The following is a 27,151-nucleotide window of genomic DNA, read 5'->3' as shown; positions in this document are numbered from 1 at the left end:
CCTTCCCAGCTGGAGTTCCTTTTTTTAATACAGACTTATTTTGAGTCTCTGTTTACATGTTGCAATGTGTCAGACAGTAAACACTATTTCTCTTATGCAAAGTTGTGCAATGAAAGCCTTTCCTATTTCATATGCTACGTTATGCAGAAAGGCTAACTTTAAGAGAATGTGCAGAATAACCTATAAATCCAATGATTCCCTCTGCTCTCACAGGCAGCGCGTGCAAGGGCTTCACCAATATACTAGATGTTTCATTTGAATGCAAAACATGCTAAAATTTGTCCTGAAAAGCACTTACACTTTTAAAACACACCATAATTCTAAGAAGAAAAATATCTGCCATATATTTTGGCTGATTTCAAATTCATATATATTTTAAATGATCTATATACCTCAAGCTGTGCATTTTATACAACAGAATGATAACCATTACCATTCCACTCCATCTAATCCACCAATGGCCTTGATTTATTGGCTAGTCAAGTCTAGTGCATTGCCTCTTCTGAAATTCATGCTGTAATTTTAAGTTCTGTTGTTGCTGCTACTGCTACCTGCATGCAGCACTTGCCATGAAGATACCATGGTCTTACTCACCCTTTAAACATAATTGATACTATTGAAGATAATGATTTAGGATATCATCCATCTACAGTACAGCTTACCATTACGTGACTTGTTCTTGCACGTATCTGATTTGTATCATAGACGAGTTGGCTTGATTGCTGTTTCACCATAGAATAATAGTTTCCTGGTTTCCACTGACATACTGAGTCTCCCTTGATCGCTCAGGTGATCAGTCAACACACAAGTTAATTATGGGTGAAGGGGTGTCTGAAGCCCAAAGATCAAAAGATACGTGCAAGGTCTTCTCCGAGTCATTATTCACCTTTTTAAGCACCAGGCACTCAGTTCAGATTCCTGTCTCCAGTGCTGTCCCCAAGTGAAATGATGTAACAGTAGGAAGCCTGAATCAGAGCAGCAAAATGCAAAATGAAACTTCTGGTTTCTCCAAAAATAGGAAAAATAAAATAAAACAAAGAAAGAATCCACGTGAACATGTTTGCCCACATGGAGGAAAGCAGGTGCGCTCTCACTTTTGCTTTTTCTTTAAAATAAATAAGCCAGTAAAAAAGAATTCAAGGGTAGCTACTAGGCTACTACTTGGAAGTGGCTTTTTTTTTTTTTTTTTTTCCCAAAAGGTTCTCATGTGTGTCCCTGGTAAAAATTTTTGGGTTTTACCTGGCACTGAAACGAAATGCTTTCAAATGGCCAGTTGATGTAATCTTTTTGGATTTCAGTAAAGCTTTTGATATTGTTTCTTACAGCATCCTTCTGGACAAATTGTCCACCACACAGCTAGATAAATGCATAATATGATCACAGAATCATTCTGTGATCATGATGGGTATACAATTGGCTGATGGGCTCAAGGGTTATAGTAAACAGGGTTACATCAGGCTGGCAGCCAGCCACTAGCAGGGTTCCACAGGGCTCCATTTTAGGGTCCATTCTCTTTAATGTTTTCATAAATGACTTGGATGCAAAACTTGAAGGTATATTAAGTAATTTTATGGATGACACTAAGTTGGGAGGTGCTGTTGACTCCGTTGAGGGTACACAGGCCTTAAAGAAAGATCTTGAAACACTAGAGGGCTGGGCAATCACCAACAATACAAAGTTTACAAGAGCAAGTGCCATATCCTGCACCTGTAACTGGGTAACATACAGTTACATACTGGCTGTACATACAGATGGGGACGAGAGGCTGAAGAGCAGCCCTGCAGAAAGGGATCTAGGGTTTCTGGTCAATGCCAAGCTGAACATGAATCAGCAGTGTGCCCCAGCAGCCGAAAGGGCCAACCCTGTCCTGGGGTGCCTCAGGCATGGCATGGCTAGCCTGGCGAGGGAAGGGATTCTCCTGCTCTGCTCTGCGCCAGTGAGGCCTCACCTTGAGCACTGTGTGCAGTTTTGGGTGCCACAAAATACAAAGGACTTAAAACTATTAGAGAGTCTCCAAAGGAGGGCTACAAAGATGGTGAAGGGTCTGGAAGGCAAGTTGTATGACGAGCGGCTGAGGTCCCTGGGTTCGTTCAGCCCAGAGCAGAGCAGGCTGAGCAGAGGCCTCATGGCGGCCTGCAGCTCCCTCATGAGGGGAGCGGAGGGGCAGGCGCTGAGCTCTGCTCTCTGGGGACAGCGACAGGACCCAAGGGGATGGCATGGAGCTGGGACAGAGGAGGGTCAAGCTGGGTGTTAGGGAAAGCTTCTTCACTGAAAGGGTCAGGCACTGGAACAGGCTCCCCAAGGAAACGGTCACTGCACCAGAGTTCAAGAAGTCTTTGGACAACACCCTCAGACATGTGGCCTTATTTTTGGGGGCGTCCTGTGTGGAGCCAGGAGTCGGACTCAATGATCCTTGCGGGTCCCTTTCAACTCAGGATATTCTATATTATTCTATGAAATATTGCTGTGCATATTACCTCCAGGCACGAATAACAGAGTTTATTTACAGAAATTAGGAGCTGCTGGACAAAAACATTAGATGCCCTGCCAAAATGAAGAGGAAGAGCAGTTCTCCCCAGATCTTTTTTTTTCATTTTTCAACTACTCTCACTAAAATGTGTGCATTAATATTACCAACAGTTATTACAATTACTGTTCTGATTCACCTGTACAAGACTCACTCCTTTGGGCCACGTCCCACACTCTCTGGAGAAGTGGCATCATAGCATTGCAGTCTTCCTCCTGCTCCAACACCCTGTGAGCTAAATAAAACTTGCTGGACAGGTCTGTTTAACAGATGGGACCTACAGCAGTTGTGGTGCTCTGCTACAACCACAATGTTGTGCTTTTCGTAGGTTGAAGAATGATCTCTCTGGTGATAATGGGGTGAGCTCACTGGAGGCTTGGTTATCAGCTTGATACCTGCACCACTGAGCTACACCTGTATTCTTCCATCTAAACTGGTTTTTCTGTCCCTGTGGTTTTCATGTTACTAAATTAAAGGAGGCGTAACTGGGTAATATGCCTCAAAGGTTTCTTTCCTAAAATATCATTATTACTCTACTCAGAGTCACTCTGCTTTCATTTTTAAGGCAAAAGGAACTGAATCACTGAATTGCAGATTTGAAAAGGTACTAGGTAAGGTCAAATGTTCAAAAGACTTTGCTGCTAGCATAACTCAGTACACACAATTCCACATATGCTTTCTTCCATATGCAAATAAATGCTGCAGATGCACAACCCACTTGCACGTATCTGCACATGCCAAAGGGATTTACACATGTTAATACTTGGAAAGCAAAGTGAGAATGTATATAAAACGGCATGCACAAAGTACATTCATCCATGTGCATATCCCTCTGGAGGCATCTCTACTTGGACTTATTTCTAAGCTAAAAAGCAGTTAAACTGATATGTCACCCTCTCTCCAAAAACTAATGATTACAGTCTGTTAATTACACCGCATCTGTTGGAACCTTTAGCAAATAATTTGTGGACCTGATCTATTATTTATAACACCAATAGAAATTACAAGTAATGTCCTAAAGTCACACTTGCGCAAAGTGGCAGCAGAGGGAATCCATGCTGTAATGTCCCTGTGCAAGCACTGTGTGTTGGGACAAAGCAACTATACAAAAAAAAATTAAATAAATAAAAATAAAAATCTGAATTTTACTTTCTGCAGATGGAGAGCAAGCAGTAAGAGAACATAAAGACTCACACAGAAGAAGAAAAAGGATGTAAGAAGTGCTTAAAATGTCATTTACAGTCCCAAAGTACCTCTGAAATACTGTAGGCCACATACTGCTGTTGCTTTTAGTCAATTTTCCCACATACCTGACATTCACAGAAACTTTTGAATGCTCAAAAAAATAGGTGTAAGGCATGGTCTGATAAGGAGAGAGCTATCTTAGCATAGTTATGCCTTGAATTTAGCTCTCTGCCTCTAACTGTGGTATCGCTACTCCTGGGGTGAAATCCATATGGATTTGCCAGATCACCATGCTTTTTAAGGCAGAGTTACTCTTTCAAAGCTAGAGCAAATTCAGTGGGAGTCATCTTCTGAAAAAAGGGCTGATGATCTGCTCCCGTGTCACGAAGCAGTCCTCTGTTCTGTCCTGCACAGAGCTCTGATCCACAGCCCTGCTTTTTCCCCACCTGCCATACCCTACAAATACTACCTAGCGTTAGCATTGCTTTTATGCTTTCTCCAGTAGGGCAATTCAATTTCCAAGCAAACAAAAACAACAACAAAATTTCCAACTGCTGGCCCAGCAAACAATGTGTGATCTGAAAATCAAATCCTTCTTCCTTGGGTTTCCTCAAACCAGTAACAACAGTTCCTTGGAGCAGATGGCACTGCAATGGTGTAAACTGGAGCAGAAACGCCATCCTTCTCATTGTAACAGAAACAGCGCCTTTGCATCTCATTATTATTATTATGGGGCCTGAGTATTACTTAGCTGTTCTTTTTGCACCGCTTTAGTGAGCCCACTTATTCACCAGAAAGCAAATAATCACTCAGGCTGAAGTTTATGAAACTTCTGGGATTCACAAACGTGTTTCATGAATTTCTGGCAGTTGTCCGAATGTTCACAAATAACGTGATGCCAGTAATCAGAACAAGTCAAAACTTGACACTTCTATTCATAAATCAGGAGATGTTTTATTTTTACTGCTTGAACAGTTCTGTTCCCAAGCACGACTGGATTTGAACCACCAACCTAGAGGTGAAAGGACCTTTATTTAATGTATTTGTTTAGGTTTATAAGAAATATAAAAAAGTGCCTATCCAGGACTCTAGCCACCTCTGCCATATATTAAAAAAACAGGCCAACTCACAGACAAAAATAAACTCAGCAACTTCCAAAAGCCAGAGAAGGCACAAAAAAGACTCTGGCCAGATACCTCAAATCTTTCTATGTAAACTGAAAACTTTTGCACACACTATTTCACTCTTCTCCAGAGCCTGGAACATGAAGAGATGTGTCCCTCAGGTCAGCAGAATTGGACTCTCCCAGGCTGGAGGGAAAGAGAGCATTCAGTCATACTCCTGCTGAGGAGATCTATCCTGTATTCTCTCCTGCAAACCGAGAGGACTTCAGCCAAGATGCCTCTGTGGCTTGCAGCTGCAGGGGTATCACTAGGGAAACAGAGCACTCTATTAAGCAAAGAGGATCCAAGATCCAAGACCTTATGCCAAGAATCTATTTTAGCCTCCCCCTCAAGCCCACAGACGCAGCACAGGTCCTGGAGCACCAGTGTTAAGTGCTGATGGTGAAAACTTCCACTCATCACTCCACGCACATGGACGAGACTCTGCAAACCATTCCGTATGTCCCACCACTCCCTGATGTTCCCCTCCACACGCAGCACATGCGCCCTGGACATCCCAAGTCCCAGGGAGTATTCCCACTCTTGCACGTTACAGAGCGTTTGAATCCAACCAGTTCCTCCTGCCACGGTCAGAAAATAGTTGTTTTACAAGTCCAAAAATGGGAGATGGAGGAGAAAGAAGCATGGACTTCAAAGCATAAAATGAAACAAACAAATCCCTATTAGGATTTTCTATCCCAAGCATTTGATAAGGCTCTGCAGACCAACTTCTGTCCTCCTCCTGCTGGCACTGTCCCTTCTGGTGCCAGCCAAGGGCACCATTCACTGTCCCACGCAGCCAGCTGCTGCCCTTTCACTCTGCTCTCGAAGTGCGGATAGATAAATGTGGGGAGACAAGGGCAGAAAACAGAAGCATATCTTTACAAAACTGGCTTTTTTCCTCATACAGAATACACTAGACCTGTAATTACAGTTTGGGCTCCCAGAGATAAACCCAAAGCTGCTATAGGAAGATCACTTCCGAAGTACACACAAAAGTACCAGAAGGATCAGCTCTTTGCTCTTTTGAATGTTGCAGAAATGAAGTGCCCATAAAGGATACAAGGGGTTGTCCACTCTTTGACACACCGTACATTTTATTTTCCAAACCCTCTATGCAAATACTCTTGTGCTCCTATCATGAAACACCATGCTCATTTCTTTCACTCAAGAAAAGGGTCCCAATTTAAAAAAAAAAAAACAAACAAACAAACAAAAAAACATGCTGAGGTTTCTCTCGGGCAAGAATTGCCAGTGGAGGACAGGCTGAGCAAAGCCCAGCAATCCCCACCCCATCCATCTGCCCTGCCTCTCAGCGAGGCACGCGTCGCGTCGGCAGCTGCCAGACACGCTGCAATGGGCAGGGAGCCTGCACACAGGAAAATGAACTCTCCTTGAGTTCCTGCTCTAGCCAGAGAGGATCTGGATAAAGAGTGGGACCTCTCGCAACCAGGCAACAGCACACACGTCCTCCCCTTCAAGGGTCTAAAAAGCAACCTGTGCAGGTTATTTTTTCCTGGACAGCTCTGCTTTTAAGGAGGCTGATTAATCAAAAGCACCTCTCAATTGAAATTAAATCCCAGTTGCCTTCTGAAACCTACCACTTCAATAACATCATTTATAGCTCCTTTGTTGCAATATGAAGCCCTAAGGAGAACTGGCTCCTACAACATGTTGCCATTACATTTTAGCGAAGGATGAATGTAGCTGCAAATCTCTGCAAAATACAGCAGAGATCTATTACATGCATAACTTCCCTGGCACCAAAATGTTATTCTTTTAGCAGGTCTGCTTCTTCCCTAGGATTCTGATGAAGTGTGCTCTGCCATGTTATGAAATACACCATGTTTTGGTGTGATACACAGAAAATATCTTTGTTTAACACAGCTTATTTTTTATCATGTCACTTTCGTATTGGATTTCTTTTCTGTGAACTGGAAGCGTATGATTGTGACAGATACACCGCCTTACCAGGGGGCTTTGCTATGTGACCTGCAGCGTCAGAGTGAGGATAAGGTCCTCCCTGAAACACAGGCTGGAAGACTTGATACAACATCAAGGAATATGGAGCAAATAAAGAACCAGGAAAAGCAATTCAGCCACACTCCCAGCTAAGTGGATTGCAGAGGCATTTTTCCAGCCTGAAACACAGGCCTTCTATAAAAAATTTAAAACTGAAATGTTATTTGTTGTACCATGTTCATTCTTACATTTATACACACTTACCAGACTCAACACAAGAGCTCAAGAACGTTAGGGAATACCGCCAGCACGTCCATTCTGCCAGGAAGAGGCAATGTGGTCACAGAGCACAAGCAAATCTTGCCAACCTGGAGCGTGTTCTCTCTCATAATGGCCGCTCTTCTCCTTTCTTCCAGATTCTTCAGAAAAAGTAAGCGGGAACATGAGATAAATAAAGCTGCTTGATAAAGAAGGTGCTAGCACAGTGCCCCAGATGCAAGGATTCAATTTTCTGCTTCATTGTGAACTTCAGCAAGCACCTGACAGGATGAAGTCCCGTGAGATGCCTGATCCGATAGCTCACCACCGCTGCAGCCGCTGTGAGGAACTGGTTCAGCCAAGAGCTGGGCGGTGAGGAGAGACTTCCCTCTGCTTGGCAGGAGCGAACTGTTAGATCAGCTCAGCCACCTTGTGCAACTTGCCCCTCAGGCGCCTGCACTGAAAGAGTTGATGTGCTTAATCCCAACCACTTTTAACATCTTTGTTTCCAGCAGTAGCGCTCCCTACGCACTTCGGCACCTGCACACGTCACCGCTCAAGCTGGGCTGCACACCAGGGTCACACCTAGCCCTGCTGTCATCCACAGACCAGCCTTTCCTCTTCCCAGCTCCCCTGAGGGACCCATGGGTGAGTGCCGAGCACACCTAGGCCGGGCATGCTGCTCCCAGAGCTCGCAGGCCGAACCACCCCACGCAGATGCCACTGCTGCTTCACTGAATTACTCGGCAGTTCCTGCACTCTGGCAGCAGCTCCACTGCTCAACCAGAGGGTCTCAAATAAACATCTGTCATACCCCAGAAGGGTACTGTAATTACCTGGCTACCCACTGTTCTTGGGGGTGCTTCCCACTCCTCTTTGTTAAAGCCTTGATAATTCACAGAAAGACTTCAAGTTTTATTGAATGAATGGACAGAGAGGAAATGCCTTGACTTTATCTTTCATCTCATGACTACGATGCTCGTTCAGGGATTTCTACTACTGTTTTAGAAGCTGCTTCTCTGTAGTTTAAAATGAAAAGTATAAGCAATTCCTAAGGAAGACACCGTAAGTTATGTACCTCTCTGCTTGAGCAAAGGCGGGTTACATTGGATTTCTTTGCAACATGGCAAACCTCTGGCAGGAAGTATAGGAAAAAAAACTCCATTTAGGATGACCTAGAAAAGTCAGAACATCTTTTTCTGGAAGAGACAAGATTTGAGGTCTAAGTTTCTTGTGCTCTGATCAGGCAACCTGGCTAGTTGATAGAGGCTCCAAACACTGGATGAAGGTAGGAGCTTAAGTGCCAAAGTCATCTCTCATCCATGACACATTTGGTATCTGCTCATGATTTTCGAGTTTACTGGCTTGAACCAGTCATGTCCTTTCCCTGTAGGGACACTAAGCTGGGAACCACCACCTGACAAGCACGTTGGCTCATGCCAGGAGCCAAGCTGACACTTAGGAAGAAGCAGATTGAGTTCAAGTCCAGAGTCAGGGACTGACTTCACTCAAGCATGTAGAGCTCCCCTATAAGCCTCACTCCTTCATCTGCAAAGTATGCAGGAGCACTTACTTCCAGGATTACTTTAAGTAAAAGTTGTATTAAAGGTTATTCAGGTGCCTCGAGTGTAAAGACCACCACGCAAGTAGGTGAGGCAGAGAGACAAGTATGTCACGAGCCCCGGCAGCCCTGCTTCCTTCCCGCCCCTCAGCAGAGGGGACTTGCTGCACACACTTCTGGGCCCTCAGATTCATTACAGCTAGGCAGGAAAAGATGGCTCATATGCACACAGTGCTTATCCTGCTGATCAATAAACTTCCTTCCTGCCTGATAACCAAACCACTTATAATATTAACAGTGTTATTTAAGATCTGTGGAAGTTTTGTCCATTCCAAGCAAGCCAGAAATATCTTGACCTAGATAGTGAGAACAAAACAACGTTGAGTAAACTTCAGGACTGCCAGTTCATCTATCACTGCACTTGACATTTTATTGAAGAATTGGAGTAAAACTATTTTACCCAAAAGATTCTTACACCAGCATATTTATTCAGGGAACGAGAGCGAAAATCATTCTGACACTTTTCCCACATCTCGCCTTACATTGAAAAGGAGCGCATTTTATAGTCCATGAAGAAGGTACATGAGTTGCCCATGAGCTCTGTTCAGTAACTGAAGGTAGCAAATGCAATTATATCAGAAAGCATAAGTGAATGGGAGACTCATCTACGTTTCCTCCTGAGGAAAAAAGGAGTGTGGTGAAAGAACAAAAAACACGAAGAGCATTTCTACTATGTCACAAGTGGGCAAGCTTGAGACAGTGACCTGCTCTGTAAAGGGCGATGACTGATGCAAAATGCCTCAGTAAATATTATCAAAAGTACTATCAAGCTGTTGCTCTCTTTGGCTTTAAGAAATGCTGGGAGTATGCAGCACCTTTGAAAAGTAAGGCCTAATTTCATTCCAGGTCTGTACCAAAATTTATAATCGCTTCTAAAAAATGGTGTGCCTGCAAAATTTGTCTAACATATCCAATTGCAAAGCTAAGAGAAAATTTGAGCATCTTGCCCTCTGTCTGGGAACTGGAGCCCCACTGAATGTCACAGTCTAATCTATCAGATTTCTGGTTATTCCTCTTATCCATGCAATTTTTGGTGCTTACCTGAACATGTTTCAGTAGATGGAGTATTTCAAGTGTTTACCTACCTCGAAGACATACTGCTTAACAAAAGGTAGAAAAGGGAAAGAAGGACTTTCAAAAAAGATCAAATACATCATAAGCTTGGCAGACACCGTAGCCCTGAAACAGCAGTTTGAAACTTGCACCATAACAAATCTTCTCCTATACATTATCTCACAGGAAACAACACATGATAAATTCTTAGCACAATGTGATTCCCCTCCTTCCACCTCCTCCCCACTTCAGAAAGATTTAACATCTAATTCAGCTTTTGACGAGCTGCTTCATCACTGCGGGAACGCTGTTGATCTCTGTCGGAACCCTGCGGCCTTGGACAGAACAAACTGAAAGGGAAAAAAATTTTTGGCCGTCTGTAATGATAAATAAATACATTACAGGATACAACTCTGGGGAATGGAGGCTGACACTGACTGAGCACTGTGACCTCCACACAACTGCCAAGTCTCAGTCATTTAACAAAAGTCAACTTTTGTTTGCCTTCCCCCCACCCGTCCCACTCCCCCCCCCCCCCCAACAATTTCTTAAAGTCCAAACGCAGGACGGAAAAAGGAAAAAAAAAATGCAAAACAATAAAAGATAGAAGAGAACTCCGAAACTCTCCTCATCTGCTGCCCAGAGGCACTTACAGTTTTGACAGAACAATATTTTATTCCTTTGGTCTCATGGAAAGTGGGTGAAACAAGTCCACAGTACATCAAGAGCAGCAGGACAGGGAAGCTGTGCCACAGGGATTCTCAGATCCCTTTCTTCAAAACCTCGCTTTAGGATGTGCCTGCCTTCAGGCTGGTTCTTGGCACCGATTTGATTTTCTGTGCACTTGGTAAGTCCCACTCACAAAACCAAATACGTACGGCCAACGTTGGGTCTTTGGACTGAAGGCAACAAAAACAAATTAGGGAGGGAGGAATTAGTTACCCCATCAGCTAATCCAACCCCTTATCTCTGGAAGCCTCACATGCTTCTGTCAAATATCTCCTAGCCTCTCCATTTCAACATCTGATTCCCATTTCTCTCCGATCATAACAGAAAGGTGATACCTCCTGCCACTTCTCCTCATTTTACAGATGCACAAAGTGATAAAGAAAGTGTCACAACAAAGTCAGTCAAGTTGAAAGCCAGGTGTGGGCTGCAAGTCTTAACTCTCGTGTCTGCATTCTGCTTGCCACGACATCTTGTTCCACTAACTCCACGTGCATCAGAGGAGTGACAGAGGATTCAGCTTGATCAAATAAGTTCATGGCAGCGTCTCAGGGCTCATCATCACCTTACAGCAAAGCACAGCACAGAAAGCCTTGCACTAGCACGGGTGAAGCTAATTCAAGTGCAGAAAGAGAACAGCTCGACCAGCGTGGTGCTAATCAGCCGCGCCAGCGCAGTGAGATGTTCGTCTCAGGCACAAAGCTAACGGAGCTACACGGCTCCTGCAGCCCACGTCAGTATTTCTTCCCAACTGCACTGCGCAGATTCGCCAGCTCGCTCGGGGCCACCTCAGGGCTACACAGCACAGCACATCTCACATGTGTCTTCTGCTCCCCTTACTCCAACAAGAAGTTTGTCCCACTCGCCACCAGTCTTGCTGCCAACCCCAACCTCTACCTTTACCCTTCCTGACTTGTCAGTCATTTAACTCACCTATTCACCAAGGCACCTATTTAGTCCACCCTGGTCAAAGTAACTAGAAGTATATTATTAGTAACTAGAAAATGCTTTTTATTCTCCCATTACTGGTGACTACTTATACTTCATACTGCCCTTGTTGTTGTCCCCCCCTCTCACCTCTGCTTATACACAGTATGAGAGATGATTCAACTCACCTAGAGATTGAAAAGCTCTCGATTCAATCCCTTTATTTTTTCTCACTTGTTTACATCTTTAATTTCTCAATCTATCTTCCCTTTTTTTTTTTTTTTTTTGGGGGGGGGGTGTTATTTTGTTTATTTTTCTTCTATTTTGTTTAGGTTTAGAGGGCTTGAATGGTTCCCCCTCAGTTACAAACAGAATCTTTATGATCTGTCTTCTTACACATGAATTCTCAACTAAAGATTTACGATTGCTTCAAAACTACCCTCTGAGGGTAAGTGTAGAAAACCATTTTGCCTCAGCTTGGTCAATTCCCTTAGTCTGTTCTGTCACAAACACTTATTCCACGTTACTTATATCTTTGATTGTCCTGCAGTTGTTTCCTGCAAAATTAAGTCATATTACAGTCTGCATTAGCAAATGGCTGCTTGAAACACCACAAGGGAAGAGTTATAGATAGATTCTCATAAAATTCATCAGGATTTCTAGTGGTATACAAGCACTCCCCAAATCACCATCGAGCTCACATCCAGACCTGCCTATCAGAATAAGATTGACACGTTCTAGGGGAAGGAGAAAAGAAAACGTCGAGGCTGTAATTCCCAAGCCTTTCACCTGAATCAAATACAATGAAAAACAAAAGGTATGACAAAACAAAAATCAAACAGAGAAGCTCTACCGCTGAACCAGCTACAACAGGACCACGGCCCTATATCCCAGTCAACATTTTAGAACACGAATTCCTCTTTTTAGAAACCAATGAGGATTTCACTGTGCTCCACAACGCATCTAATGCAAGCAACAGCAAAGGGTATCTGCTGTCATCTAGGCTTCCAGCGGAACGGAAAGTTTCTGTAGAAGTCAAAGGAAAAAAAAATCAGACATGGACATCTGGGTGGACATTATCTACTAGTACCGTGCACTTTGCTGGCATGCCTCGTCTCTTGCTATAGCAGATATCCTACGTGTGCACGCTCTGCATGTATGTTTAAACAAAAAAGCTGATAAGGAGTACTTGTCTGTCAGCAGTATCTGAAGCCCACGGCTCTTTGAGAGCATTTGGGTTTACTTGGCGGGTCATGCTGACTCCTTGTGAACCATTTATCATCGCAAAAAAAACTCCACAGGTTGGCACTGTGCCAGTGCCTTGTCTTTTCTTCCCTCCCCCCAGCCCTCTCTCCCCTCCTGGGTATTGATGCTCCACCAAAACAAAGCCCCAGTTCACATGGCAACAGAACATTTTTATATAACCTCTGCATGGGAACGCTGCACAAACCATCGGACAATCACTTGGAGCACGTTAGGTAATTCCAGGGTATTTTGCTGGTTTCTATCAAAAACACCCCAGATTAAATGAACTATAAAGGGGAAGAGGATCTTTTGCACGTGGGCCAGACTTGGACTACATCTTGGCACCAAGGACATCGGGGGATTAGTGCACCTATTGGTTCCACGTTCTGAAGTTTGCCATTTTCTATCTCACTTGGAATCAGACTGGAGAGTCCACAGCATTTAAGCCAGTTTGTGCATAATGTAATTGAAAGCAAAATGATGCTGAAGCAATGTGCTGAGTCAGGGCTTTAAGAAGACAAAGACTGAAATTTAGGTTTTGGTGGACACTGTAAACTCCCATTGCTATCTGAAACAAAGATATCTGTACAGACTGTGTATTTAGACGGTTATAAAACAGCTAGGTCATCTTAACTTCGTTTTCCCCCTTCCTGTCACAGATTGTTAATACTCTGAATAGGGACGTAATGTTATTTCAAACACTTTCACAGTATGTCCACCTCGTGCTTGTATCGTGCTAATCCCATGTTTCAGGGCTTCCTCTAATTTGTTGCAAGGACAACAAAGACCTCTCTTCCCCTCTTTCTATGTACAAATAGACTCTGAGGATTTTTATTGCTTTCCCCATTCAAGATGGCTGTAGCTAGAAACAGGACGTGAGGAAGGGCACACCAGGGCCTACAGTGACATTCATCTCAGAATTAGCTGGGAGTTTCAGCAAATCACCTGCTGTTCCCAAACCTTAGGACACTGCTGATGACTTTGATTTCTTCTGCTCTCTTCCTCTAGTGCATTATAGCCTTTTGGTCTTTTCCATTAGGTCTTAAATAAGTCATTGGAAGGTGTTTTGTGGCAAGTAGACGGTATGAGAAATGCATTCTTCGGACCGTTCCAGACTAAACATCTATGGTGTGATTGCTTGCAGTTGTGGTGTAATGCACCGCTCCAGTGCTCCTGCACCATTTAGGAAAGATAATAGTTAAGGTGTATCCATCTATCTCAGTTATTATACAGTACACATCTCTAAAGGATAATTTATGCGGCAGCTAGAATACAGTTAATATATGACAAAATTATGGACTAACTTCTGTAGCTCTGGAGAAACTCTTCCATGTACTTTTTTCATGATTGCAATGATGGAACATCTTAATTAAGACATCTTCTTTCCCATTTATCTCTTACTCCCTTTGGCTTGTTCTCTTCTTGTTGTTGACCCCTGAATTCCATACAGCTAACTGGTATGGACTAAAACCAAACCCTTTCTGCAGGGTTATTTCCAACTCAACTATGTTAACTCATACTCATCACAGTAATCAGACGTATCACCGAAACTCAAAGGGTCAGCGCACTGGGAACCTACTCCCCCTTCCAGCAACAGCAAACACATCAGATCAGCCTCTCTTCACAAACTGCACCCTAAATCAATGACCCTCAAAGGAGAGTCTGTGGGACATTTAGGGGAAATGCAAAAGAGGTGCAGATCCTTCACAGGATCAAGTCCTGTGAGGACAGGCTGCCATCCCAGAGACTTCAGGAGGCCTGAGCCTGCTGCAGGTGAGTACAAAATACTTAGGTGATATATCACCGTGCCCATCCTCCCATCCACACTAGGGGAGATGAGCAGGACACTTGTGCAGCAGCCCAGAGGCTCTGCCCTCACCTAAACCCCCATATACAACATGCTGGGCACTCTCAGGGAAAACTGTTTAGGCAATATGCAGCTTCCCCCAGCCTCAAACTGGCTCAAAAAAAATATATATCCCCTGAAAGCCTCAAGTTTTGCTATCGTAGGAACACTCTTGACTTAATATGGGCTTCAGCTTTCCAGTCTTTATTCTAATGCCTTTCAGGTTCAGTGAATCTAAGCCATACAGGATTTTTACGAAGTGTTAATGGGCTGCAGTGACTCTGTATAATCCAGCACTGGCTGGTGAGTTATCACACCCCATTGTCACTTCATTAGTTGGCAGCTTGGGAGAACACAGGTGCCTCCTCTGTGCTCAGCAGCACGAGGTCGGTCACACCAGCAGACGGCCCAGAAAAGCACCCACGGTGCGGTGGCTGCCCATCCCTAGGATCAGGACTGACAGTCCTCGATACACCGTGTCATCGCTGGATCTCAACAGGGGAATTCACCTGATTCTCCCCAGCAGCTTGTTCAGTAGTACACCCATCAACTGCTCTGACAAATCTGCCTCCACGTATGTCTTGTCTCAGGCTTTCAGCAAACACCTAGACTTTTGGTTTTGGGAACAAACCCGGGAAGAGTTCTGAGAAATAGCCAGTTCCCTGTTTGGGAGAGATAAAGCAGAGCACAGCCAGCATATCCGAAAGGCTGGACACATCATCTGTTTTAGGTACCACAAGAGCAATCCAGACAGAGAAACATCTAGAAGGAAATTCAAAGCCCTAAGAAGGGTTCTGAGGATCAGGAGGACTACCTCTTGACGATGTACAATATAAGGGAAAACAAACGTATGCAGCCAACAAGGTGAAGCTCCATTGGCAACCAATTATGCCCCGAGCCTTATTTTCAAAAGCGTGTGCATGTAATGGTGTGTGCAAAAGTGAACAATCGATAGTATCCTTCATTTATATGACTTCCCGTGCTTGCATCTTGCAGCCATGGTAACTGTGCGCCCACCTGAAGGAGCGCGGGCAGGGGGCGGCTGGGTGAGCGCCCAGCCCAGCTGCTGAGAACCCCTGGTCCCAGGTAACTTCTAACAACAGCCACGTTCCACAGCACAGCCCCCATAGCAGCAATCGTGTTTCAGTGCTTTACATGTACATAAATACACACACGTATTCATCTGTAAACAAAACGAGATGACTGATAATCTATTACATCAGTGTTGACAGTAAAGAAGCATTGAGAAAATACCTTGAACATGCTGCTACTGCATACGGGGTCAGAGGAAACACCGCTGTGCGCCCGTTCATCACAGGCGTAAATACAAGCAGATATGCAGCAGCGACAAAAGAGATATTTAAGCTCCAGATACACCGAAGGCAAGAGTAGAAGCAGTGCAGCGTACTTCTGAGTGATGGGCTAATTTCATCCAACATACATCCATGCAAAGCTAGCATTAACAACAGCAAGGCCAAACGGGCTTGTAAAACACGAGAATTTGTTTGCACCCAGTTCTAGTTAAGGGAATTACAGGGAGACTTTTAGAGAGTTAAGAAACCTCTTACTCCATCTTGTGTTAAAATAAATATGAAAACCATTCAGAAAACACATTTGCTTCCCCTGATTCTTGGCTTCAGAGTACCACCAGTTTGCATTTCCAGTAAGGAGGAAATGGTGGCCGCTCCCAGCCACTGCAGTTTTTGGAATCCCAATTCACTACCAAAAGAAGCCTAAAGGTTTGATGGGCAGTTCAGATTTGGCAATCAAAGTGATGTGGGCAAATGAGGAAGTCTGAAGATGGTAACTTCTTTCTTGGACCAACCCAGAACAAAAAGCTGGAAGGAGGAAAAGTATTTACCAAGTTTGCAAATACTCAGTCTCTTTACACAATCGAACCCCTTTATTTTATCATTAGCTATAAGAGGAGTGAGACCTGCAGAGGTATTTCAAACCTTGCTGAAACTGAACATTGCTGTTCTGATGCTGACAAGTTTTGAGCAGAAAGCTGCATACTGGAGTGGCAAACCAGGCCAGTCCAAAGAGGGATTCAGAGCACTGGGAGAGCATCAAAAGCATTAGAGACATCTAAAGAGCATTAAAAAACTGCTGCTGTGTACCTCACAGTACCTTTTGCAGTCTGCTCTGCAACATACAGCTTCTGTCCTGCATGCTGCAAATGCACACACTTGGCTGGCCTTGATGCTGTTGAGGGCAAGGAGTTCCTCCAGGGTTTTTGTTTACTGCCTGGTATTTTTACCAACAGCGCGTAACATCTCCTGTTAAAGATGTCCTAACACAGAAAAGCAGGGCTCTCTTACCAGTTTAACCATTGCATAAAGCCTAAACACATCAGGTACAGCGTTCTACAGCCTCTACATTCATTACCAATTAATTATTGAAAGGGTATGTATTGAGTTTTATTATGCATAAAAGTAAAGACAATTCTAGTTGCCATGCAACTGGCTGAGAATCATGTAAACATAAATGCAGTAGTTTCATTTTCATGAATAATCTTATGTATCTGGAGAGAAGGGCTCAGCAGAGCCACCGTGCATCAGAGCAGAGAAGCAGCATTAAAGGTGCAGGGGGATTAACTACTTAGTGGCTGGGAGCCTACATTTTAGGCATTAATTTCATTATCAGTCTAGCAAAAAAGGCCAGGGACCTTGTACCTGTGGACTAAGCTATAGCCCTTTGGACCCTTGAGTTGCATCCTACAGTTTGACACAGAATATTTATATAAGTTGCAATCAAGAAAGGTCTTACTGACAATCAGACATAGCTCAGCACGAAGCCTGATAAGCCTTGCAAATTATACAGATGAAAAAAATGACAAAAGATGTATGTGATCATTCCAGCTGATCTCAACTGTTTCATACAGTCAATGCTGGTCTCCCTTCATCTTGCTTTAAAGCACAGATGGTTCTATTAAGCGTCAGAGATTCCAGCACATACCCGGAATAGGATTGCATACTTTCTGCCCCAAGAAATTTGCTAAAAGGTTGAAGTCTAGTAAAACAATATTTGTGAATTTAGACCAAATATGGAAATTGTTGTTGCAAATAAGAAAAGTGTTAAAAGGTTTCAAAACAAATAAACCAAAATCAAATGGAACATTTTGATTTCAGAAGAAATAAATTTGGGATTGACCCAAAAGGGTTTTTTTAAAAAACTTTTTTTTTCCCCAAGTTTTCCCTAGACTAAACGTAGTTTTTGATTCGGTTACAAAAATACAAATAAAAATGTTTGTGAAGCTCAAATGTAGAACACTAAACCAGAAGGAACATCTCTATCCCTTTAGAAACAGCAAGTAAACACATAGTTCCAACATTATTCTACCTCTTTCTCAAAAAAGAAAGCAAAATGCCTTTCTCTTGTTGTGTAAACAATCTGATTTAGTTGTTATCAAGGCCAAGTCCTGCCTTAATATCTAATTTACAAACTCCTGAGCTCCTTTACTTTTACTGCTGTACTCTTCCAAAGGCTGCAGTGCACCTTATTTGCTCTCAAGTCCTGCAAACTCCAGGTACAATCATTATTGTCTTCACCTGTTTCAAAGGTTTCTCTCCCACCTCCTTTTCTCCTTTGCTGCTAACAAACCTGCCAGGGAGCAGACACTCTTCAGCTGCAATTCAAATCACAGGAGTGAGAACCTGAACCAAATTTGTGTGATTGATGGCTTCAGCTAATCTACACTTTTTTTCTCAGGGTTGTGTTCTCGCTGCTTGCAATTTATAAGACCTGCGTGCAATTTATAAGAGTAGGCAGTATGGTCTTAAACACAGCTAATATTATTCCTTAATCCACTCAAATGAAATGTTTGTCATTTAACTTTATAAAAAAAGGTATCAATTAGGAACTGTCAATGTTTTCAGTAGCGATATCTAATTACTGTAACTTGCTATAGGCTATCTTGTTAAATTCTAGTTGAATGACTAAGTATTCCTGACAAGTTTAATGCATTATTAAAGGTGTAATTACTCGGTTATTGCTCGTGTAATTCTGAGTTAATTACATGACATCTAAATTCATCATTTTTATGTTTATTGAACTTTGGTAAATTCAGTTTTAGCTACTGCTTGATATTTACACCGTGACTCCCTCTTCTACTTATTTTGAATTTCAACGAGAACGACACTGCATACGCTCAGCACAGCAGGTGAAGCCAGGAAGAGTAAAGGGAGTATAATCATAAAAAGTCTGATTTTCCTGTCCTATTTTTCCATTTTCCTATGCTTTCCTCGTCTGCCGCCATTTAAACACATTATGGTTCAGCAGATTTGCTAAATTTTCAACAGGAAAAAAAGTAGGCAACAAGTTTCTAAAATAGCTGAAGTGAAATTGTGACACTAGTGAAAATCAGTGGCAAAGCTCTCATCGCCTTGAAGAGAGCCAGAGCTTTACCTCTGGGAACCCTTGTTCTGGGAGCAGAGCATGAATTACCTGCCTAAGGGACTCCTGGATATCAAATTTTAATCAATGTTGGCATCGGTTGTCAGATGCCAAAGTGACGCCTCCACGAATCAGTCATTGGAATTTCCTCTCACAGCATTCACAACTAATGTATAAATAAACAGTGCATCTGAAATTCCCTTCTGCTACTTTGCTCCCTCCCATATAATGCCTTTTTTTCCCCCACCCTTGCCCTGTAAATGTGGCTGGTACGCATCACAGCCCTTTGCTCCCCAGGGTCCAGGCTGTGTTCACCCAGGGCAGGCGGAGGAAGCAAACGCCCTTCGTCCCACAGCGACCAAATGCAAAGCTTGACAAGCTCAAGTGCCATCATTATACAGGCACTGAATCTCAGGTTATAAATCTTGCTTCCTTCCCATTTGGAAGAAGGATCTTCAATTAAGCAAAAATTGATTTTCTAATGATTTTTTTTTTCCTGCTCATGATTGGTAGATTGTTTGAAACTGTTCCAGCCCAACAACATACGGAGAGAACAATTAAACATGCATCGCAGCTGACAGCAGGACTGATTTTAAGTCAGTGAATGCCAATACAGCCCTTGCAGTTTTGGCAAGAATTGCATCTTGCAACAATTACGAATGAAGAAAATTGCTGCAACTATCAAGCCAGTGACAAAGCAAGAAGCAAGTACAACAGGGTGTTGGGAAGTTGTTTTCCATCTTCTGCAATCCCTCACCACTCTGCATTGCACGTAACACTGAAGTTAGTGCACTTCTGACTTCCAGTTTAGTAACTGACTCGAGTAGTTAATAATGGCTGAGACAATAGTAGAGGTTTCAGTAAGTTATTTGGTAGACAAGATATCACATTGTTATTGTTGATAATGATTCTTAGGAAACTGGGGACCCACAATCAAAATTTTCAAAGCACATTTAAGCTTTAGGGTGATGCAAATGACAAAAACCCAATTGATTCAAAGACCACTAAGCTCAGTTTGAGGTTTTCCCCATTAATTTCAAAGCCATCTGGACCACACTTTAAGGCACAGGCCTTCTTTAAAATTATACTTTTTGATGTGCGCAGAGACAATCAGAATAGGATTAAAATCCTATTAGAGGAGAGCTAAATTAATAATTCAAACCTTACTCTATAATGATACAGTGATCGGCACTGGTTTACCTTTTCAATTCTCTAGATGTAGTTATGATCCCACTAATTTTGTTAACGAATTATAACTAAAATTGAGGTCCTTACAGCTACAAGGACAATACTGAATACAATCCATGCTGTGTTAATGGTCGCTCACTGCTCAGAGCAGGACACAACTGGGGCAGGCGTGACACAAGCACAGGACGAAAACACACTCTGCTCCCTGAAAAGGTACAATACTAATGGCCAAGCAACAGACAAAAGTAGATTCTTTGCTCTCTGAATTTTTCCGAAACTCCGAGACACCACTATTTGTCAAGGAAGGCAGAGACAGTAGCATACCAACAATTTAACCCTTGTTGTAACTTTGTGGACAACACAGCCTCGAACAAGACTGTCAGAGCAGAGTCAATGCTTCTGAGCCAGACAGTGCTACAGGTCTTTTACAGGTGTTTTTTAGAGCTGGACCATGGTATAGCTCCAGTTTAATCTTTTTCCTCTACAGACAGCATTGGCCAGGATGGTCTAAGCCTTGCTAGAACGAGTTAGTAGAAGTAGGTGCAATGTTTTCTTGAAGCAATCAAAGTAAATGCCATTTTCTATCAGTCTAATAAGGAAAGTTTGGAGATTTTCAGCTTGCATTTCCTAGTATGTTAATTTCATCATTGCCCACATATTATTCTGCTTGATCTGACCTGAATCTGACTTATTGCATTTCCCAAACTACTTTTCACTCAGCGGTTAATTAAAAGATTTGGTCCCTGACACACTGCTTACAGCCCTTATTGGCACCCATTAGCCCAGCCAGACTAATTCTCCTGAAAAGCAAACCTCCTTATATTCCCAGGGTCAGAAGTTCACAGCCAATTCCCTAAATCTTTAACACTCACTATTAGTTCATTATTTGAACCTACGCTGCTGTAAGAGGCTGTATTCAAATGTAGGCAGAAGTTGCTCAAGAAAGACAGCTTCTCACAAAAATTCGTTGCTCGCCAGTCTCCTCCATCCCTGTCTATGCTCTCCTGGGACTGTACAGGGCAAGAAATACAAAGCTGATTATTTTCCAACTTTTGAGTACTTTGTTTAAGATACATCCACAGGAAAAAAAAAAAATGCTTATACTAATTTATGCTACCCAATTAGCATATCCATCGTGCCTCTAAACTACCTGCACATTTTATTTCTGTGCACACGTCTAGAGCATGGCATTGCCTTTCAGGCCCATATAGGACCATAATCCATACATAGGCACAGCATCTATCATGGTCTCATTTAAATAAATACATAACAAAATCTGGACCAGAGCTTGGCAGAAGCTGTAAACAAGCCTGCACACTTGTTCAGACACACACACAACCACATTATGCTTACAGGTCCGTTTGGACTCAGCCCATTTTAGAGACTAGAGGTAAACCACAACGTTTAGATTTGTATCCAGGCGGCAGACCCCCCAAACCCCGATCTCCGAGAAATCTAGCTCCCAGGCTTTGGTTCAGCCCGTTTTCACTGCACTAACATGAAACCAGATCCAAAGTCCACTTGGGTAGGTGTGTGGGAAGAGAAAAAGGCAAAGTTTAATTATTAAAACTATGTGGCCGTGCAAGCGTCCTACTTAAGTTAAGAGGAGTTGTCATTAAACTCAACCTTTCCCCCTTGAACCTGGTGTCTGGAACAGCTCAGACACCAGCGATGACCTTCTGTATTTCTTTTAATTATTCTGAAGCAACCTCCTCCAGCTCACTACAAGCCCTCAGCTACTTCAAGCAAAGACATTCTAATGATTTCGATTAAATCTTGGCCTCTCCCCAGCAGAGCACAAATTAAAAGCATTACTAGGAGGATACAAGCTTCAGCGCTTGGAAGTGTTATATAAAGAAGGGGGAAAGCTGCCAAGAGCTTGTTGTCATTTCATCTGCAGTGGGGGATGATTAACCCCTTGGTGGCTTTACATACCCTGGGAAGACCACACGGCAGACTCCGGGAAGGTCTCCTCCTCATGGCCATCCACCCATTGCACTTTAATCTCTTTTTAACTCGGTATTCGCAGAAAATGCCTCTTCCAATGATGCACTGCCATATATACTGGCACCATTTGGAGAGAAGCGGCCTAGCAGACTCTACAAATCCAGTTCCAGAGGGTCTCTAGCCCACCCAACACGTGGCTACACTTCTACCCATAATTTTCACTTTCACGTGAGCTTGGCTTCAGTAGAAATCACCTTTGGAAGTTGAATGCCCGAAGTTTGAGCTCAGCTTTGCTGACGTCCATCACTTTGGCTGAAGGACCAACTCCGCCAGCTGCTGGCAGCAGTAAATTATCTTCTGGTGGCCAAGGCCCGAGCAGGGCTAACTGCACATGGTTCCTAAAGTAATACCCATCACGCCTTGTTGGTCTCTGACAAAATTATAAAGCTATGTCCAACCTGTAAGCAAATGCTGTTGGGTTTGTGGTGTTTTTTTTTCATGAAATTGTAGGAATCAAAGTAAAACTGTTCTTTTGAAAAGCACATCTACGCATCATTTTTAAGAGCACATTCAACTGTTACTGATTTCAGAAAAACACAAGCTAGAGTAACCAAGAGGCAAAAACCTCATGTAAAACAATTGCCTCGAAGTAGCTGTGCCACCGTGGGCACTGGGCAAACTTGATTTAGAACCTGGTGTCATTATAAGCAACACAGAATTTCATTTTTACCCCCTCTACAATTTCAGTTTTCTATATCATTGATATAAAAATAGTGAGTTTAAACCATTTAAAAGTACTTTCAGATCTTTGTATAAATATATATCTATTTTATATATATATATATATATATATATTAAAGGTAGATACAAGGCCAAGCTACCCCTAAAAAGGAATGACTGTTGAACTGACAGTCATCAAAAGCTGCTTTACCCAGGCCCCTATCTGCAAAACCAGCATAAGCCCACAAATCCTCTTATCCCACCATCATACACTATCAATAAAAAGGTAAAATCAGTGATAAAAGAATTGCTACATTCAAGTCCCTTACTGGAAAAAAAAATTAAAAAGCCAACAACAGCAAAAACAATTGAGCAAAATCACCTTGACAGAACTTTAGAGAATCATTTTTGAAAACTAGTTTTGACACAACACTCGGACGGTGGTACGTGCAGGTGGCATGGGAGAGCTGATGCATCCTTGTGAAGCCTCGTTCTCCAGATTTATATGAACAAAATCAAGGAAGCACTAAACCAGCAGGGGATTATTATCTCTAGAGATAACTACAGACAGTTTCATTTTAAAAACAATCAGCGCCATCATGGCTATATTTTCTATTTCTCGAAACACAGGAACATGATGAAATACCCAGCTCCTTCCAGAAGTCACACTAATTTTCTCCCTTAAGCAAAATCTCTGTAAAAATAACCAATTCATTTAATTTGTTCTTTTTTTTTTTTTTTTTTTTTTTAAGATGTCGTTGTGCAGAGTCTGTGCTTCCCCTCTGCCTGCATCTCAGCTCATTGATACCAGGATTTCTGCCGTACAGAAACATACAGAGGCTGCGCCTTCACTTCAAGGCTAAGGGCGTCATCTCCTGAACATTTCCCCTGATGGCAATGCCAGCTCAAATACCACCAAAGTCTGGAAGCAAGAACATTGTAAGGAATCAACGTTACGAAGACCTACTGGTTTTAGCCAAGCTCTTTTTCACCCACCTGTGCATACAAACCAGCACGTTGGAAGGGGTGGCGTCAGGGTGGGCACTGCTGCCAAGAAGAGGCACGTGAATGCACACCATCACAGCCCATCGACCATAAGCCTTCCAGACTGCTTGTAGGCTGCCTGGACTTCTCACAGTTTGTAAGACAAGCTGATCTCAAGGACTGGCTAGATTACACGGAAGAGAATTTAGGCCTCTGGTAATGCTCCTAAATCAGATTTTGCTCAGCTGAGCAGGGTGAAATCTCTCTGCAAAGCATCTTTCCTTAGCTACAAAAGGAGTTCTCTAGTGTCCTTCCCCTCCTTTCCTTCTGTCCCCTATTGTTCACTACCTTTTTTTATTTTTAATTTTTCATTGAAAAGAGAGGGGAAAATTCAAAACTCTAAACAACCTTTCAGTTTCGTAGTGAAATACAGAGATGGTCAACTTTTTACATGAACATGCTCCATATATTTCAACCATCTCTTTTTGAAAAAGCTTTAAAAAGAAGACACTTTCTTTAAAAATAAGCTCTGAAGCCACTGCAGAGAACAGAAGCATAGGATTGGAAGTAATAAGAAGCAAGAGAAAAATTATTAGCCATGTCTAATGATCGCAGTGCTGAAAAGCATTCTTAACAGTTCTCCTTTTTTGATTCATGTTGACATCTTCATTTCTTATCCTCCTGTTGCAATGAACCAATGCTGCGCTGCTGAGCAATTCAGGATGAAAATTCCTTAATATAATAAGAAATCCCCAATCAATTAGGATGTCAAATCAGGAACAAATTCCCTACACTACATCAAAAAGACCCTTTCCTATCTTTTGTCAGTCACTGGATTGAAATAAAGAGGGAGCTACACACAAAGAAAGCTGTCATGTCAAACAATACATCTTTCACTCATTCGAGATATAAACACATTAAAACATGGCAGGAGAAAAAGAGTCAATCGAACCTGTTTAATCAAATCAACTAATTGGATAAATTACACTTTGATAATAACGATAATCATTGTGGAGACACCCTGTCCTGTAGTTCTGCGATTCAGTACTCTTCCTAGCTACATACCCTTCTTGCTTGATTCCTTATGCTGTAAAGCACGGCATGGAACATCTAAGGGGCCGAGATCTGCTTGACTGAAGGTCGTAGCCATAAACCTGAACATAACCCAGGTTTCTGGAGTTAGGATATTAAAATCAATAAATAGAGATTTACGGGTACAATAAGCAAAACACAGCTTTTTGAACCAGGTTCCAAAAAACGATGGAAAACTGAAAAATTACTGACTGTGAATATATAACATTATTCACACACACAAAAATCTTTCTACAGATTCATATTGCTAGAAAACATGTAGGCTGAAATAAATAATATTAACCGGCCTGCCTTTAGCATATGGCAGGCACATACTTTGAGAAAACTTTAAACACTAAGCAAACATTTAATAATTAGTCTAACTACCAATTTATGGAATTGATGTGTTTGGTTCTAATATATGGTTCTATAATTTTAAAAATTAAAGGAGTTTTACCAAACGACTTCTCTTCCTGATATAAGCTTAGTAAAAGCTTAGCAAATATAAAAGAAAAACTAAATATCTGTTTCATCATTGTGTTAATTCACTTTCATTAACGCTTTACAGAAATCAAGGCAGTAGGAATGGTGTTGACATCTGACTCAGAATTTTTTGAGCGTACGTGTATGAAGAGAAGGAATATTTGGAGACAGGAAAGCTGCATTTCACACTCCATTCCTTGCAACCAGCCAGCTTGTGTAGCACTCATCTCCCCTTCAGTGGTGCATTAGTGACCAGATACGGTCCCAGTCCAAGCTTAAAACAACATATTCGTACTTATTTATTTGCTTTTACTACAAAAGTCCAAGCAGCACAGCCATCAAAGCGAAACTGCAGCTTAGGGGCCGGATAGAAGTGAAAACGCTGACTTCACTGGAAATGGAGAAGTAACGTCAGCTTTCTGCCCATATTCTGCATGCCCCTGACCATCCTAAATGGCTTTCAATCACAGCTCCATTCAAAACCAGACATTTCCAAATTGTACACAGAGTAAAAACAAACAAACAAAAAAAAAGAACAAAGTGAATCTTGTTATGGGTCATCGGGTATTTTGTTTTTGTTACTATTAAGATAAACCCAGAGATACAAAAGCTTAACATCCAGAAGAAATAAAAATCCTTGTGCAAATTGATCTGAGATTAAAATTGATCAAGTAGTTTTTCCAAGAAAGAAAAGAAAAATGGTGTTTTCCGTAAGTAGCACAAGTTACACGCCTTCATTTCTTACATCCCCTTAAAAGGCCTGAGTAGCAGCCCAGCCAAGATCTCCCTACCACTGGCACCACCCAACAGAAGCAGGCTTCATTTGGGATTTGATTTGTACAACAGAGGGACATAGGTTAAACAAAGTTAGTGATTAGGCAAGTAATATTTTTGGAATCCCTGAGGGTGGATGGAGGAATTACGCAAGGCAGCAACGACAAGAGAAGTGGTTTCAACTCCTGCTTACTCTGCTTAAAGCCTCCTAAGATCCGACTCCCCTGGCACTTGATTTGCCAGCAATCAGACTGCAGCAACCAGCAGCGACTGAAATCCAGTTCCAACCTCCAGTCACAGACATGGAAGTGTCCACATTGCCTCATCTCTTGCCTGAAACTCTTACAAGAACCTATTTTGTGTTAGAAAAGATCAGCTTCCTTGTGCCATAGGAAGATCTGTTTCCAACTAGGTATGGCATGGGCAAACCATGCTCATCTCGTCTGCATCTCCTGAGCTTTTTGTTTGCTAAAACAGGGAATAGAAAAGCTTTGGATGTAGATCCCAAGTTCTTTCTCAGGTGTCTGGGTCTACACCTAGTACACACACAGCCTTTGGGGGGAAATGGGTATCTGCAAGGACTGAAACAGTTTATGCGGGGATTAGTGGAAAGTAGAAGCCACAAAAGAAGCTGTTGGAAGTGCTCTCTGTGATTTTGCTTCTGCCAAAAGGACTGTGCCCACAAAGGAGAGAAGATGCACCTCGTCTTCCCAGGACTTGCTACAGGAGCACGGTGGACAAGGAAGATTTCATGGGAAGAAAAATTGCACGACCGATTCCTCAGCCTCTCCCCCAAACCCTCCTGACAGGAGATGCTCGCGGGGTGCTTCAGAGAAAACACAAACACTGATCTAAAAACCAGTTGGGGAGTGGGAGTGGAAAATTCCTAAATTCCTAACAGTGCGGCATGCGGTGTTTCAACAGCTTTTGTGGAAGCTTTTCGAAAACATCAACAGGCCGTGAAGCTTCCAGCACTCTGAAAAATAAATGTACCCAAATATTAAGGCCACAGAGGTGACTTTGTCAACCAGCAGAAAACACGACAGCAGCAAAGCAGGGAACGCGGGGGAAGTTGT

At 42.5% G+C, this 27,151-nt stretch overlaps 1 protein-coding gene across 1 annotated transcript in view; it reads right to left on the bottom strand.

The window, feature by feature from the left end:
* LOC310882590 (uncharacterized protein) overlaps positions 1-27,151 on the bottom strand; it is a 343,849-nt gene that overhangs the window by 157,658 nt on the left and 159,040 nt on the right. The window contains exon 11 of the mRNA XM_083801528.1: positions 7,102-7,256. The gene's annotated coding sequence lies outside the window, so the exon portion shown is untranslated. The remainder of the gene's footprint in view (positions 1-7,101; positions 7,257-27,151) is intronic.

The sequence above is a fragment of the Anser anser genome (genome assembly GCF_964211835.1).
Source record: "Anser anser genome assembly, chromosome: 16".
Taxonomy (NCBI): Eukaryota; Metazoa; Chordata; class Aves; order Anseriformes; family Anatidae; genus Anser; species Anser anser.
This window is presented reverse-complemented; position numbering and strand designations above follow the sequence as displayed.